Source organism: Symphalangus syndactylus, chromosome 5, assembly GCF_028878055.3.
Source record: "Symphalangus syndactylus isolate Jambi chromosome 5, NHGRI_mSymSyn1-v2.1_pri, whole genome shotgun sequence".
Taxonomy (NCBI): Eukaryota; Metazoa; Chordata; class Mammalia; order Primates; family Hylobatidae; genus Symphalangus; species Symphalangus syndactylus.
In genome coordinates this window covers 85,904,655-85,920,337 of record NC_072427.2, presented here as the reverse complement: position 1 = coordinate 85,920,337, position 15,683 = coordinate 85,904,655, and positions in this window count along the sequence as shown.

Below are 15,683 nucleotides of genomic sequence, written 5' to 3'. Positions count from 1 at the left end.
CCAACATCTAACTGCAACCTCATAAGATGTTCTGAACAAGAACCACCAACTAAGCTGCTGTTGAGTCCCTGACCCCTAGAAACTGTGTGCCATAATACATTTGGCTGTTTTAAGCTACTGTTTGGGGACAGTTTGTTACACAGCAGTAGACTATAGTGCATACTATAAATCCAGAGTCACTTTGCATTTGGGCACAAGTCTTTCTTCTTGCTGCCCAGCTGCTATGTTTCCACTTGTCCATTCAGTCCTATCAGTCCTGACTTGACTTAGATCACATGAACAGCAACACAATGCCAATTCTAGCTTAAATAAGACATGTAACAGTCTTCAAAATACTCATCCTAAGCTCCAGACTTATTAATGGCCAAGACATTATTATCTCTTTGCTTTTAATTTCTACAGAGCTCAGTTTCATTCTATCACAAAATGATGATAGATGCAGGAGGCAGATAAGTGAGGGTCCCCAGAGAATCCCCAGCCCACCCCACAAGTGTTTATATCAGATGCTTTTGTGCAGATGAGGAAACTAAGGAGTAAAATCCTGCATCATTTTGGTGGCTCCTACAGGGACACAAGCAAAGGTGAGTAAATGTGGACCAAAACATCTTTTTCCCTTTTGTTTTTGAGCCTATTTGTCCTCAGACTTCTTCTGAAGGTAAAGGAAACAGGTCCCCACTCTTGCCACTCCCAGGGGTCAAGAATGTCGGCCTCGGTCCAACCCAGACTTCCTATGGCATTTTCCTTCATTGTTTGGGACACGTGAGTGAGTGGCAACTCCCCCCCTCCCCCGGCCTCCCCTCCCAGCTGGGGCTGGGGTGCATAGCTCAAAGGCTGCATGTGGCAGCTGGACAGGCCATGTGGTACAGAACTAAAGCACAAACTGACGGCTGGGGTGCATAGCTCAAAGGCTGCATGTGGCAACTCCCCCCTCCCCCGGCCTCGCCTCCCAGCTGGGGCTGGGGTACATAGCTCAAAGGCTGCATGTGGCAGGCTGGCCAGCATTCCTCACCATGTGTCCATAGTGTCTCCCCATTCCATGACTGAGGAGTCCAGCTCCATTCACAGCAATAAGTTTCTCTTCCTGTTGGAGGAAACTATTTGCATAAGAATAAGAGGTTCTTTCCCAAGGCATCTTTCCAACCCTGCACTTTAAGCTTTTTTTCTTTTCTCCACGAGGTCAGGAGTTAACTTTTAAGTAAGAGGGTTTTTTCCCCCCTTTTAGAAAGCGTTTTACTAGGCCAGGACCCTAGCTATCATTGTTTTTCTCTGTAAAGTTTTAATTATGAAAAAGGATTTGTGGGCCAGGTGCAGTGGCTCACACCTGTAATCCCTGCACTTTGGGAGGTCGAGGTGGGTGGATCACCTAAGGTCAGGAGTTCAAGACCAGCCTGGCCAACCTGATGAAACCCTGTCTCTAATAAAAATACAAAAAGTTAGCTGGGCATGGTGGTATGCACCTGTAATCCCAGCTACTCAGGAGGCTGAGGCAGGAAAATCACTTGAACCCAAAAGGCAGAGGTTGCAGTGAGCCAAGATTGCGCCACTGCACTCCAGCCTGGGCAACAAGAGTAAAAAAACAAGGAAGGAAGGAAGGAAGGAAGGAAGGAAGGAAGGAAGGAAGGAAGGAAGGAAAGAGGGAGGGAGGGAGGGAGGGAGGGAAAGAAGGATAGAAGGAAGGAAAGAAAGAAGGAAAGAAAGAGAGAGAAGAGAGAGAGATGAGAGAGAGACAGGAAGGAAGGAAGGAAGGAAGGAAGGAAGGAAGGAAGGAAGGAAGGAAAGATTTGTGAGTTGGTCTTTAGCTACAGCCAATCTGGTGTGCTCTGCATGTCTTTCTGTATGGTCAGTAGCAAACTTTGCTGCAGGCCTCCATCTTGTTTTATGTCCTTGGGAGCATGACCTGTAATGACATGGCAGTGCTTTGGTTTAGCCTCCACCATTTTACAATGGCAGCCCAGGTCCAATCCTGGCTTAGGGAATGAGTTCTTTCTGGTTTGATATCTACATGACCTTTGCCATTTGTTGATTTCCTCCCCCTCCACAAACTGCCTTGGATTTTCCTTTCTCTGCACCTTCAGAAAAGTCTGAAAGCCAGAAATATTGGCCGCTTGGCATGGCTAAAGTTGGGTAATGAGATTTAAAAGGATTTTATTAAAGAGCACTCAGCTTAATTAAAAGTGGATATCCAAGTTATAGGTATATTTAAAAGGCCTTTGTTTTTCTCTTCTTGGATCTTGTTTTGCTGGAAAGAGGTTTTTTCTCAGTCGACTGAATTATTTTTCTCCATTTTGCCTTGCCACTCTTAATGCACACATGAGAGAGGAGAGACCTCTGATTTCCTCAAGGAGCCCCAGGAATTAGAGGCAGATGGATCCCTCTCAAAATCTGTTTTTGTCTCCCAGCTATACTTGTTTATGAGAGCCTGGAAACTGCATGTTTTCCTAGTCTTGCTCTTAAAGGGGTCCACCCAGAGGCCAATAATCCAATTAGGAGATTGGTAAATAAAAAATAGTATAGCTACTGAATCTTCTTCTGCCTATGTAGTTATATATGTGTTGTGTGTGTGATGTCTATAAAAAAAAGAGCTCTAATTAATTGACTTAAGGAAGGATAAGCACTTGGATCAAATATTTTTTAAAGGGAAGACAAAAGCTGTGGTACCTTTTAGCTCACATGACTTTAATTTATGGCTTTTCCATAAATTGAGCATTGAAATAAAAGCCCAAAAGGGTTCTCTTAAGACACTAATCTGCTATCTAGCAAAATTTGTAAAGGGTTATAAAAAGTTTTTGCTTCTTAAAAAAATGTCTGAGTCATCATTTTGGTGAAATAAATAACTTATGGAAATCTGGAATTCTATTTCATAACAATAACTCTTTTAAACCTCTAACATATTTGACAGGCTTTCCAAAATCAAACTCCTGTTTCAAAAATTGTCATTCCTGATCCCTGGCTTTTGGATGCTACAGAGGGCCCCTGGAGCACCCAGAAGAGAGGTAAACAGGATTACCTGACACAGTTAGGTACATGGGATTGCCAAAATGATCTTTAATATTCTTCAGGTTATATTTTAGGGAATAATATTAATATATGTGTCAAAGTTATATGGGATTTCTAAAATTCTAATGTCTGAGTGTCAATCACAATTAAGGTTGTTAAGTTATTGTAAACTATGGAGATAACCAAATGTATTTGTCAATCACGTTTCTGACTGTAACTACCCTAGACATTTTGTTATTCATAGACAATTGTTGTCTTGTTTTGATCCTCTTCAAAGGATGGTTTATAATCAGCTACAGAACTTCGCCAGGTGCTCTCAAATGCAGGTTTCTAATAACTTTGGAGATTGTGACATTAGAATAAAGGAAAAATGTACAGGACTCATGAAGAGCTGAAATGTTCACAAATATCAAGTAAAACAAGAGTTAACTGAAAGGACTGAACTAGTAGAAAACTGAAGTAATATTTTTTACTTTTGCTTGGAAAATTGCTGATCCTTGTTTTGTTTTCAGAGTCAAGGAAACATTTTGAGCTATTTACGGCTTTTAATAACTGAGTAAGGTATACTCCTGTGAACACAATTTGGACCATATTTGTCTCTCTCTCTGCCTGGCTTCTCCAGGATTTGGAAACTAGTTGTAAGTATTCTTAACTTATGGCAATATAGTTGTTTGCATCAGTGCAATAAGAATCCATTTTCTTTTGCAACAAGACACAATTGGAGAAACTGGTTGTTTTACCAAGGCTTTGATTAGAAGGGTATGCTCACCTTGAAGGAGTCAAGCTCGATTTGCAGAGCCAATAAAAGCCCCTTGGGAACACTGGCCTCATACCTGGTCTACACAGTCCCCATACAGGGTTCCTAACCTGTGGTGAGTAAAGCATGTCACTTTCTAACAGGTCCAGGAACTCCATGCTATTGGGACCTCAAGAAGAGAGGAGTTTACCCAGCTCACAAGTATTTGAGGGTACAAAACCCATGGCTGGGCTCAGCTTTAGAAAGTCCTATCTGAGATTCCTTGTGAAACAGAGTTCCATCAAAGCCCAGGTAAATCTAAAAGGCCCATGTTAAAATAATTATGCTTGCTGCTCTTTATGCAAATAATCAGGCCAAGTATAAGACTAAAGTCTATTTTGCAAAAACTCAGTCCTATCATGATTTGTTTTTAACAAAAATGAGGACTGGAGAGAGAGACATTATGTTTCAAAACTTATCATATATTTGTCATTAAATTCTATACTCATTCGTTGTTTTTACGTTTTTGCCTACATTTTAGACTAACCCTGATTATTCCTGTGAACCAACCAGCGATCTCCAACTGTAGCTCAGAAGGAACAAAAGGGGATGGGTAATGTAAAAATCTGGATCAATATTTAATTCTGAGCAATGATCCTGCAAATCCTGCCAGGTGATGGGAATAAATATAGTGCCTATCACCTGGAGGTTTCCTTTTTGTGAAAGTAAGACCAAGGGAGCTAACCAAAGCCAAGCCCCACGCACCTAAATCTTAGTAAGCATAACTATATCCACCAGTTATCAGGGCGTGTCACAGGACATCCTTTTCTCTCCCTTGTTGGAGGAGGACTCAATTCCACAGCTTCACCTTACCGTTCAACCTCTGATAAGGTGTCCATGCAACCTCCTTGAGACACATTTTTGTCCCAAACTCAATTCCAAGCTTCGGGTCAAAGCCCTAGGGAACAAAATTGGATCTGAAGGACCCAGAGGCAGACGATAATGAAGTTAAAAGGCACAGCACAGGTGATTCCTGCAGGTTAAGCCGAGCCTCCTGTTTCATGCATAAAGGTCATGCTAGTATCCAAGGCATAAGCGCGGTCTAGGCAATTCAGAGGCTACTGATAGCAGGGGAAATAGGACGTACATGGGTGAGAGCAGATACTCCCACCCCCTAGGCCCCCCTGGTAACATGGGTGAAGCCGATTTGACACCCATGGGTGGCACCCTGTCGTGGTCGCTGGGACCCAGGGATATGAGGATGGAAGAAGAAGGTTGCCTCACTTTATCTCCCTCACATACCCCAGGTATCTGCTAGGAAGAGAAGGGAACCTGGGATGCCTCAATTCCCTCCTTCTAGTGGGTAGCCATCCACCTTCATCTGTACCCCTTTTAAATGCCATCCTGACCCCCTGGGACTCCTTTGAAAAAAAAAAAAAAAGCTTCTTTTTTTCCTCTCTCTTCCTCTGTACTGTCTTCATAGATAGGTAATTGTGTCTCTGTACAATGGGACACTCCCCTCAGATGCATCCTCCAAACTGAGAAAAGTTAATTTCCCAGACCTTAAACTGGTTGGCTTAGGATTGGACGCGGGGAAGGGATCCCAGAAGTGCAACATGCCGGCAAAAGGGTCAAGGTTTTTCTTTTTGTTTTGTTTTGTTTTACCAGTTGGGTTTTTCGCCTCCCTCTCCTTCTGCAGACTGGGAAAAGGCCTCAGGGTTTTTGAGTTGTCCTTACCCCCCAATTATTTCATTTCGATACATGTTTTCTAATAACCTGGTTTGTCTCCTCTCACCTTCAGACCATCAAACTCCAATCGGTCTTGCAAGGGGGGCCTCGGACGATAGCCCCTTCTGCTGGGAACCCTTAAATAGGCCTCTGAGGGAGCTGACTGCTGTTTCCCCAAAACAGTGCCCCTGTCAGCAGGAAGCAGTTAAGACTTCATCCTTATTCTTATACCAATTAGATGTACTTCTTTAGAGGGGGAATGACAGCCGCAGGAGACAGATGAGGGAAGCTGCCCAGGGCTTTGTCTGGGCATGCCCACAACGGACTGGGGGCCCACCTGCGTACTGGGAGCCCACCTGCATACTGGGAGGATGCGGTGGAGCCATGGGAAGTTTGGGCCTTATGCAGGGGGAGGAGCCTTGTCTCTGGCTCATGTGTGGTGGCCTGGAATTCAACCTGTGTGGTGGGAGCCTGTTGGCAGGACCTCTTCTTTTGATGAGAGCTTTTTTTTTTAGTAAATTCTGCTTTCCTCACCTTTCAGCATGTTCATGTGCCTAACTTCTTCCTGGTTGTGGGACAAGAACCCAGGTTTTCACTGAGCTAAGGAGGAGAAGTCCTGTATTGATGACACACGGACTGCGTGAATACTACATGGAGTATGGACATGTGAACTACAGAAAAAATCCCACCACCTAAGCAGGAGACACACTTTCCAAACAATTACCTACTTCACTTTTCAGTATTTTATTAAATATTATAATTATGTTTGTGGTGTTAGCAGAAAAATCAAACTCTGTAAAATTAAATTTTAAAGAGATATTCTGAGCTAACATGGCTGATGATGGCCCATGGAAACACAGTCTCATGAGGCCTGAGAAAGTGTGCCTGACATGTTGGGTTATGGTTTGTTGTTGTTGTTGTTGTTGTTGTTGTTTTCAGACGGAGTCTCTCTGTCGCCCAGGCTGGAGTGCAGTGGCATGATCTCAGCTCACTGCAACCTCCGCCTCCCGGGTTCAAGCGATTCTCCTGCCTCAGCCTCCTGAGTAGCTGGGATTACAGGCATGCACCACCACGCCCAGCAATTTTCGTATTTTTAGTAGAGATGGGCTTTCACCACGTTGGTCAGGCTGGTCTCAAACTCCCGACCTCAGGCGATCTGCTCACCTCGGCCTCCCAAACTGCTGGGATTACAGGCCTGAGCCACCATCCCCGGCCCATGGTTTGGTTTTATACGTTTCAGGGAGACAAGAGTTATAGGGAAAGACATAAATCAATACATGGAAGGTATACACTGGTTCAGCCCAAAAATGAATGTGAAAGGAAAATCAATCTTGGGGCCCCAAAATCACTAAGCTAAAGGGAAAATTCAAGCTGGGAACCGCTTAGGTTAAACCTGCCTCCCATTCTATTCTGCCGAGACCAGCTCGGTCCAGGAGACCCTAACCCAGCAGCAATAGAGGAATTAAAGACACACACACAGAAATATAGAGGTGTGGAGTGGGAAATCAGGGGTCTCACAGCCTTCAGAGCTAAGAGTCTTGAACAGAGATGAGATTTACCCATTTACCCACGTATTTATTGACAGCAAGCCAGTGATAGGCATTGTTTCTATAGATTACAGATTAACTAAAAGTATTCCTTATGGGAAACAAAGGGATGGGCCGAAATAAAGGGATGGGCTCTGGCTAGTTATCTGCAGCAGGAGCATGTCCTTAAGGCACAGATCGCTCATGCTATTGTTTGTGGTTTAAGAACGCCTTCAAGCGGTTTTCCCCGCCCTGGGTGGGCCAGGTGTTCCTTAACCTCATTCCAGTAAACTTACAACCTTCTAGCGTGGGCGTCATGGCCATCAGGAACATGTCACAGTGCTGCAGAGATTTTGTTTATGGCCACTTTTAGGGCGAGTTTATGGCCAGATTTTGGGGGCCTATTCCCAATACTATTCAAAGTCATCCCTCTGCTCACTGAGATAAGTGCGTATCTGATTGCTTCCTTTGGAAAGGCTAATCAGAAACTCAAAAGAACACAACCATTTGTCTCTTGTCTACCTATAACCAGTAAGTCCCCTCCCCACTTTGAGGTGTCCCACCTTTGCTTCAAGTTGTCCTGCCTTTCTGGACCAAACCAACGTTCATATTGTTGGATGTCTCATGTCTCCCTATAATGTTTAAAATCAAGCTTGCTCCAACCACCTTGGGCACATGTCAGGACCCCTTGAGGCTGTGTTACTGGCAGGTGTCCTTAACCCTGGCAAAATAAACTTTCTAAAATGACTGAGACCTGTCTCAGATATTTGGGGTCACAGGCAGAATATTGTGAATGGGGGGCAGAATATTGTGAATGAGGTTGTAGGTAGATTCAGAGATTATTTCATTTGCAATTGGTTAAAGGAATAAAGCTTTGTATAAAACTTTGGAGCAGGCAGAAAAGAATGTTTAACATCAGGAAGTCTTCGAACCAATACACTGGGTCAGCGTGACCTATGGGGTGTGTGACTTAACCCTTGTCTGGCATGAGCTTAGGTCCTGTTTATACTTTGTCAGTTTTGGGGCATTGTTTTGAGACACGGTCTTGCTCTGTCACCCAGGCTGCAGTGCAGTGGCGCGATCATGGCTCACTGCATCTTGGAACTCCTGAGGTCAAGGGCTTTTTGCGCCAGGAAACAAATATGTTTTTCAGGTTTTTCTGGGGTCCCCTTGGCCAAGAGGAGGTCCATTCAATTGGTGGGAGGCTTCCAATTTTATTTTTAGTTAACAGTGCAGTTTTATACATTTTTGTATTAATATTTAAGGGCAAATCTAGAGAAAAAAATAAAAATATATATTTAGCACTTAGATCCTTATGTTCATAGAATTTTTTAAACTTTAATTTCAATTAATATATCTATTTTTTGTTGCAGGTGAGTGTGATGAGCAACAAAAAGACTTTCTGGAATAGAAACACCTCTTTTACAACTGTGAGGAAGCAGATCCTCTGTGTCTTTGGAAAACCAGATCACGTTCCATGGTATTCTCCGGGCCTTCGCTCCTTTTACTCTCCCTGGCCCTTGCAGAAGGCTGGCTTAGCGGGGTCTGAGTCCACTGAGCCCTGTGCCGCCTCTGTTAGACCCCACAGGGCATCAGCAGCTCTCAGGGGGCCCCAGCCCAGGCCTGAGTCAGCCTCTTGGAGGCCACCAGCTGCGTTCACCAGGCGCCAAGGTTGGGAAGCATGGCTCTAGGGCAGAGCCTCTCAAAGGCTTTCCCAGACCAGCCCCAGGGCTATCACCTGGGAACGCATTAGAAATGCAAATTCTCAGGCCCCACCCAGCCCTTCGGAGTCAGCAGGCAGGGCTGGGGCCAGCCCTGTCTTAACAAGCCTCGGAGTGGCTCCGATTCTCTCTATGGACTGGGAACCAGCGCTGGGGCTTCAGGGAGAAATTCAGCCACGCTGAGACTAGCACTGTAAGGCATTTGGAAAGTGGGGGCAGTGGATGAGGAGGGGCAGTGGCAGGCAGGGGAATGAAGCCCAGGTTGACGAGAAAGAGTGAGATTTGAGTAACTGCAAGGAAAGGCCAAGAATCCCGCAGTCAGCTCACGGCCTTAGATGTGGCCCACAGGCAGGGACGGGGAGACCTTGCCGGCTTCAGAGGGTGTCAGGGACCAGGATCCTGGAAGCAAAGGATGGGAGCAAGGAAGCAGCGCGACCCTTCACACCCCACCTGGAGGCCTCGGTCGGGCCTGGGCGCCGGCACGGAGCTGGTGAACAGACATCCTCGGGGGAGCTCCCGCCGCAAGCACTGCGGCTGCCCAGGCAGGCCGGGAGAGACCCAGGGTCGGCTTCTTTCCAGACCTCGCAGTATTTCTGTGCCCTCACCTGGCTGTGAGCTGCAGGTTCAGAGAGAGGCCAGGACCGAGGCAAGGGAGCCCAAGGAGAAGGCCGGATCCCCTCACGGGGGTGGCCCTGGATTCCTTGGCTGGGCAGAGCATCACTGGGGGTCTCCAGACAAGGGACACAGGCTTTGATGAAGGGGCCCCAGCGAGGATGTCGGTTCGCCAGCTCCGTGTCGGCGCCCTGGGCCAACCGAGGCCTCCAGGTGGGGTGTGAGGGGTGGCGCTGCTTCCTTGCTCCTAACCTTTGCTTCCAGGGTCCAGGTCCCTGACACCCTCTGAACCCAGCGAGGTCTCTCTGTCCCTGCCTGTGGGCCACGTCCAAGGCTGTGAGCTGACTGCGGAATTCTTGGCCTTTCCTTGCAGTTACTCAAATTTCACTCCTCCTGGGCTGGTCCAGGAGACCCCAGCTTGGGACAGGGCCTGTGGCCCCCCCAGCAGCACGCACTGTGCCCACCCACCACTGGTTAGGAGCTTCCAGGAGAAACACCGCCATCCAAGGGCAGCACCCCACACGACTGGCCTCCCCGCACTGGGCCGGCACCTCACAGCGCCAGTCACCCACCCCACACGGCTGGCCTCCCCGCACCAGTGCCAGTACCCCGCAATGCCAGTCACCCACCCCACACGGCTGGTCTCCCCGCACCGGGCTGGCACCCCACAGCGCCAGTCACCCACCCCATGCGGCTGGCTTCCCCGCACCGGGCCGGCACCCCACAGCACCAGTCACCCACCCCATGCGGCTGGCTTCCCCGCACCAGGCTAGCACCCCACAATGCCAGTCACCCACCCCACACGGCTGGCTTCCCCGCACCAGTGCCAGTACCCCGCAATGCCAGTCACCCACCCCACACGGCTGGTCTCCCCGCACTGGGCTGGCACCCCACAGCGCCAGTCACCCACCCCACGCGGCTGGCTTCCCCGCACCGGGCCGGCACCCCGCAGCGCCAGTCACCCACCCCACGAGGCTGGCCTCCCCGCACCGGTGCCAGCATCCCGCAGCGCCAGTCACCCAGAGTCCTCCTGCCCCAGGAATGAAACCATCCTCAGGCTGGGCGCTGTGTCCTCGGTGGTGGTGTCTAGGAATGGGGTACACAGCCCAGCCTCTGCCCAGGGGTCAGAAGCCCTTGGCCAAATCCCAGCTACTCCCTGCTCCGGCAAGCTGAGCGAGGTCCGTGCATGCTGAGCCAACCAACCAACAAATGTCCCTGCCGTGTGTGTGCCGGGTGCGTGCCGGGGCGGACGGCCTGCTGGCTATGGATGTGGGGCTCCCTGCAACCCCATGAGGCTTGCAGCAGCCTGGCTGTGCCCCTGCACCTCTGTGTGTTGGCAGAGGTCAACAACACCTGAACGCTCCACACTGGCCCCCTGCCTCTCCATTCCCGCTTCCTGCCTGTGAATGTGCCGTGCCCTAAAGTCATGCTTCCTCCACAGGCTGCACTCCATCTGCCCAGGTGATGAGAGTCACTCAGACACTGTTGCGTATACAGCCGCACACACATCACTAGCTGGTTTCCTGTTCCAATAATACTGGTATTTTTTAAAAGCAAATTTAATTCCTTGATCCACCGTGGCTGGGTGGAGTTTTGTAAAAGGTGGAATTAGACACCAGGTGTGTGTTAGATAATTGAACCAAGCTCACAAGGCACAGGTTAGTGAGTGTGACAATTGTCAGAGGCAGGCAGAGACTGTGATGGCCTCGGCTCTTACAGAGAACATTCCCCAAGGGAGCAAAGCCTGGCAGGAGGTGTCCCTTGGAATTCACTGGAAACTTCAGATGCCAGTTACAGGGGAGCATCGAAACCGAGAACGCCGCATTTATGCCCAGGCCCTCGCCCGCAGCGACCTAACCCCTTCCAGAGGCTCTGCTGGCTGGGGCTTGCACCTCTTCCCTGCAGCTGCTGCAGCTCCTGTGCCTGCTCCTGCACTTCGCAGGGTGAACCTTCAGAGACCCAGCGCCAGGCTCCCTGTGCTGCTGAGAATGAAACCCGCCCTTGGTGGATGAAGCCGACACCGGCTTCGGGCTCACAGTGTCGCTAAAACATCCGGCCAGGTTCTGCAAAACGGCGTCTCGGGGGCACAGCCTCTTCACAGCCATGGGGCCTCCCAGGAGGAGCACAGGCTTCTGGGTGTGCTCTGTCCCTGGGACCCTCAGCTCACAGGCCAGGAAACGGCCGCACGCTCCCCATGTCCCGTGCGACTGCTACGGAAAGATTCCCAAGAGGAGTGGGGGAGGGGGCGCCACCCAAATCAGGGAGAATGGGTGCTGTGGCCGAATACACAAGCATGTCGCCGCAGCATCTCACAGGCCCCACATCCAAAACAGGGCCCCACATCCATGGCTCCAAACCTGTTTCCGGCCCCTTGGTCCTCCCCATGGCTCCAGCCGCCCCCTGCCCAGTGTCCCACTGGCAAGCCCTCGTCCTTTCTCCCTCCGCCCCCTCCGAGCCATTGGCCCATCCTGTGGATTCCACTCCGAACCCATCTCAGATTAATCAGCACATCTTGTGGACTCCACTCTGAATCCATCTCAGATCAATCGGCCCATCCTGTGGACTCCACTCGGAATCCATCTTGAGTGCACCTGCTGTCTCCCTCTCCATAGCGCCCCCGCCCCCACTTAAGCCTCCGGCCTCCCAGCCTCCTCCTCCCTCAACCCGACTCACCAGCAAGAGGGACCCCTTGAAGACCCGAGTCCCAGCATGTGGCTCCTCAACCTCCTCCAGCCTCTCCTCGCAGGACGGTAAGCTCCAAACCCTGAGGTTGCCCGATGGAGCCCACGGCACCAGACCTCTCCCCACCAGCTCTGCCCGGGAGGCCTCTGCAGGAGGCCCCGGCCCGCTGGCTCCTGGACCCCTCACCCTCTGCTCAGCCCGGCCTTCGCCTGTGATGCTCCCAGAACGACCCTTTACAGCCACTGCAGATAGGAAGCCCCCTCCCACCCGCCCAGGGCTGTGTGGGTTCACGGCGGGCGCCCTGGGCTGCTCCTCACCGCCTCGAGCACTGGGCTGTGTGGGTTCACGGTGTGCACCCTGGGCCGCTCCTCACCGCCTCGAGCACTGGGCTGTGTGGGTTCACGGTGTGCGCCCTGGGCCGCTCCTCACCGCCTGGAGCACTGGATGCTCCCTTCATCCATTTTCACTTGTGTATCGTCCAACTCCCCCAAATCCACGAGGCCCACAGCTGCCGAGTGTTTTCTCCACTGTTATCCTAGCACCAAGCACAATATGCCGGCCACCTGATGGGTAGTAAATAAGTGCGGAGAGAAAGAGGGAGAGAGGAAGGAAGGGAGGGAGGGAGGAAGGGAGGGAAGAAGGAAGGGAGGGAGGGAGGAAGGAAGGGAGGGAGGGAGGGACAAAGGGAAAGACCGGGGAAGGAAAAGGGAACTTTTAAACTTCTAACATTTAACAATTTGTTGACAACTTATTGCATAAAGATGTGATTTTGGCAACAGGAGCCAGGAAATGCTCAGTGCTTCTTCATGTGCTGAGCCTCCGCCATTGCACATGGCCTCACTGCCCGGGGCCTACAAGCTGTGTGTGCACACAAGAGTGCATGTATGTCCATGAACGCATGTGACCGTGTATGCATGTGTGAGTGCGTGTGCATGTGTGTGTGCATGCTTGTGTGCATGTGTGCTGTGTGCACGTGTATGTGCATGTGTGTGAGTGTACCTGTCTAACCAGCAAGAGCAATAGCCTCATTAGATTCCAAGGCTGCGTGAGTCACCTCCTGCCACAGGTAATTAAAACTAGGGAAAGGCCCATGGCTTTGAATGGGGCAGATAGAATCTAGCCAGATAAAGGAAATGATTGCATCTCCAGGTGGCTGAAGGGGAGGAAGCTGGATTCATTCCGAGTGTGACTCCAGGTTTTCAAGTGTAAAACACGAGAAGATGTCAGTCGGGTGGCACTGCTAATGAGGCAGCCCACAACTGGTCTCGACGTGCGTCTGTGCCTGTAAAAGATGAAAGTGCGGCACCCTGAGAGAAATCACACATCTTCGCCGTCCGTGCTACCTGTTCTGCGTGTCTGTGGCTGGGCCGTGTATTCGTAGTAGAATCCTGTGTCAAAGCACCCACGCTCAGAGGCTCCTGGGGGAGGCCCAGTTCTGTCCAGCAGCATGGGAGAGAGATGGTGCTGATGAAGAGGACAACACGGGGCTGCTTGCAGAGCACCTGCCATGCGCCAGCCTCTGTGTCCACAAGCACGGCGGCTGCTCCCACACGACGGAGCTCATGCGGCAGCTCCAGGACTGTCTGATGCCAGAGCCCCAGCTCTCCGCCAGCCCCAGGCCACTGTTCGAGGCCCTCAGTGAAGAGGGGGCCGTGACTCTGGCTGCAGGATGCATGGGCTCAGGGTCGGTTTCAGTCAATCCTTGATTTCTCATCGTTGCAGCATCTCAGAGGAGTCAGTTCACAATGAGCAGAACAGCTTCCTGGAGAATCCTCCACACAGGAGGTAACCATGGAAAAAGTGTCTACATATGGCTCTGATATGAAAAACTAAGCTCTGGACTTAAAACAGTGTAGCAGTCCATAAACTAGAGAGGTGAAGTGAAGAGACCCACCTGAGTCTGTGCAGCAGCAGCCCAGGCCGTCTGTGCCCTCCTCATGCTGAAGACCTTTCCAGAGCTCGAAAAATATGTCTAAAATCTCGTGAATATCATCAAAGAGGTAACAAGCCAGTGAGCACTCCTGAGCCAAGACCCAACAGAGGACAGAAAGCCAAGAGATGGGCCCAGGGTTTGCAACCGCTTTGCTCTGGAGGCATTTGACAACCTGCAGGAGGCAGCTAAGTGGCTGAGCTGAGTCGCCCATGACCTGGAGAACAGGAACTGAGGTCTGCCTAACAAAGGTGGGTGCCCCAGGCTGGGCGCAGTGGCTCACGCCTGTAATCCCAGCACTTTGGGAGGCCGAGGCGGGTGGATCACGAGGTCAGGAGATCGAGACCATCCTGGCTAACATGGTGAAACCCCGTCTCTACTAAATATACAAAAAATTAGCCAGGCATGGTGGCGGGTGCCTGTAGTCCCAGCTACTCGGGAGGCTGAGGCAGGAGAATGGCGTGAACCCGGGAGGCGGAGCTTGCAGTGAGCCGAGATCGCACCACTGCACTCCAGCCTGGGCGACAGAGTGAGACTCTGTCTCAAAAAAAAAAAAAAAAAAGATGGGTAACCTGGGAAGCACCTCTGCCTCATGCCAGGACCCAGAAGGTTTGCACTCTAGGACCAGGTTGAGCAGAATACAAGTTAGCCCTTGCACAGCCTGCAGCCTGGCTTCTAGGCATTCAGGCCAGGAAAACATCAAGCCCAGAAATTATGTTAAGGCAATCTCCAAATACTGATGCCAGCAGGCACCTAGCAGAAGTAATTTGTAAAATCCTATCTGGAAGAAAATAACACTATCCCAGGCCTCAAATTATTTTTTATGAATAAGTTTCCAAATAAAATGCCCAGAATATAAAGATGACCAAGCATACAAGGATACACAACCACATGAACAAAAACTGCCGAAAACAACAGAAAATAGACCCTCGAAGACTCCAGATTAGACATAGATGTAAACATCCAGGCAAGCTTGGAAATTTTGGCAGGAAATGAGAAATTATGAAAAGTGGAATCTGCATGTTTGAAACACTACAAACAAATTGCCACAAACTTAGAGGCTTAAAATAACATAATTTATTGTCATACAGTTCTGGAGGTCGGAAGATCAAAATGAGTCTCCCTGGACTATTCCAACATATTTTTAACTCCAATCCCAGAAGGAAAGGGGAGAGAAAATGGGGGGAAAGGAACATGTGAACAGAGACTAGCTGGCAATTTTCCAAAACTGATAAAATGCATCATTCTGCAGATTTGGGAGACCAAGAGAAATCCAAGCTGGATAGATAAAAAGAAACACAGAGTAGACTCATCATAGTGAAACTACAGAAAACTAAAGTCAAAGCATTACAGCAGCCAAAGAAAACTGCAGTTTTCCTTCAGAGGAGCCACAGGAAGCTGCACAGTGGCTGTGGAAGCCAGGAGACAGAGGGCAGGCATTTCCGGTCCACTCCCAATCTACAATCCCCCACCACGCAAATGCCCCTGGATGTGACCTCCATTCTTTGTACAGCAGCTGGGTTGGTAAAATGGAAACTTCAATATCCTGCCACCTGGGGGCACCACTCATTCCCCAAACATTTATAGGGGACTGTTCTGTATAATGGGTTAAATGTCCTCTGGGTGACACAGCAAGTCTCTGTCTCAAAAAAAAAAAAAAAAAAAAAAAAGAATGCCACCTTGACCCTCTTCGTAATAATTTCTTTGAGACCCTTTGAGACCACCCCCCTGCCCCGTAAAAATTCAAATTA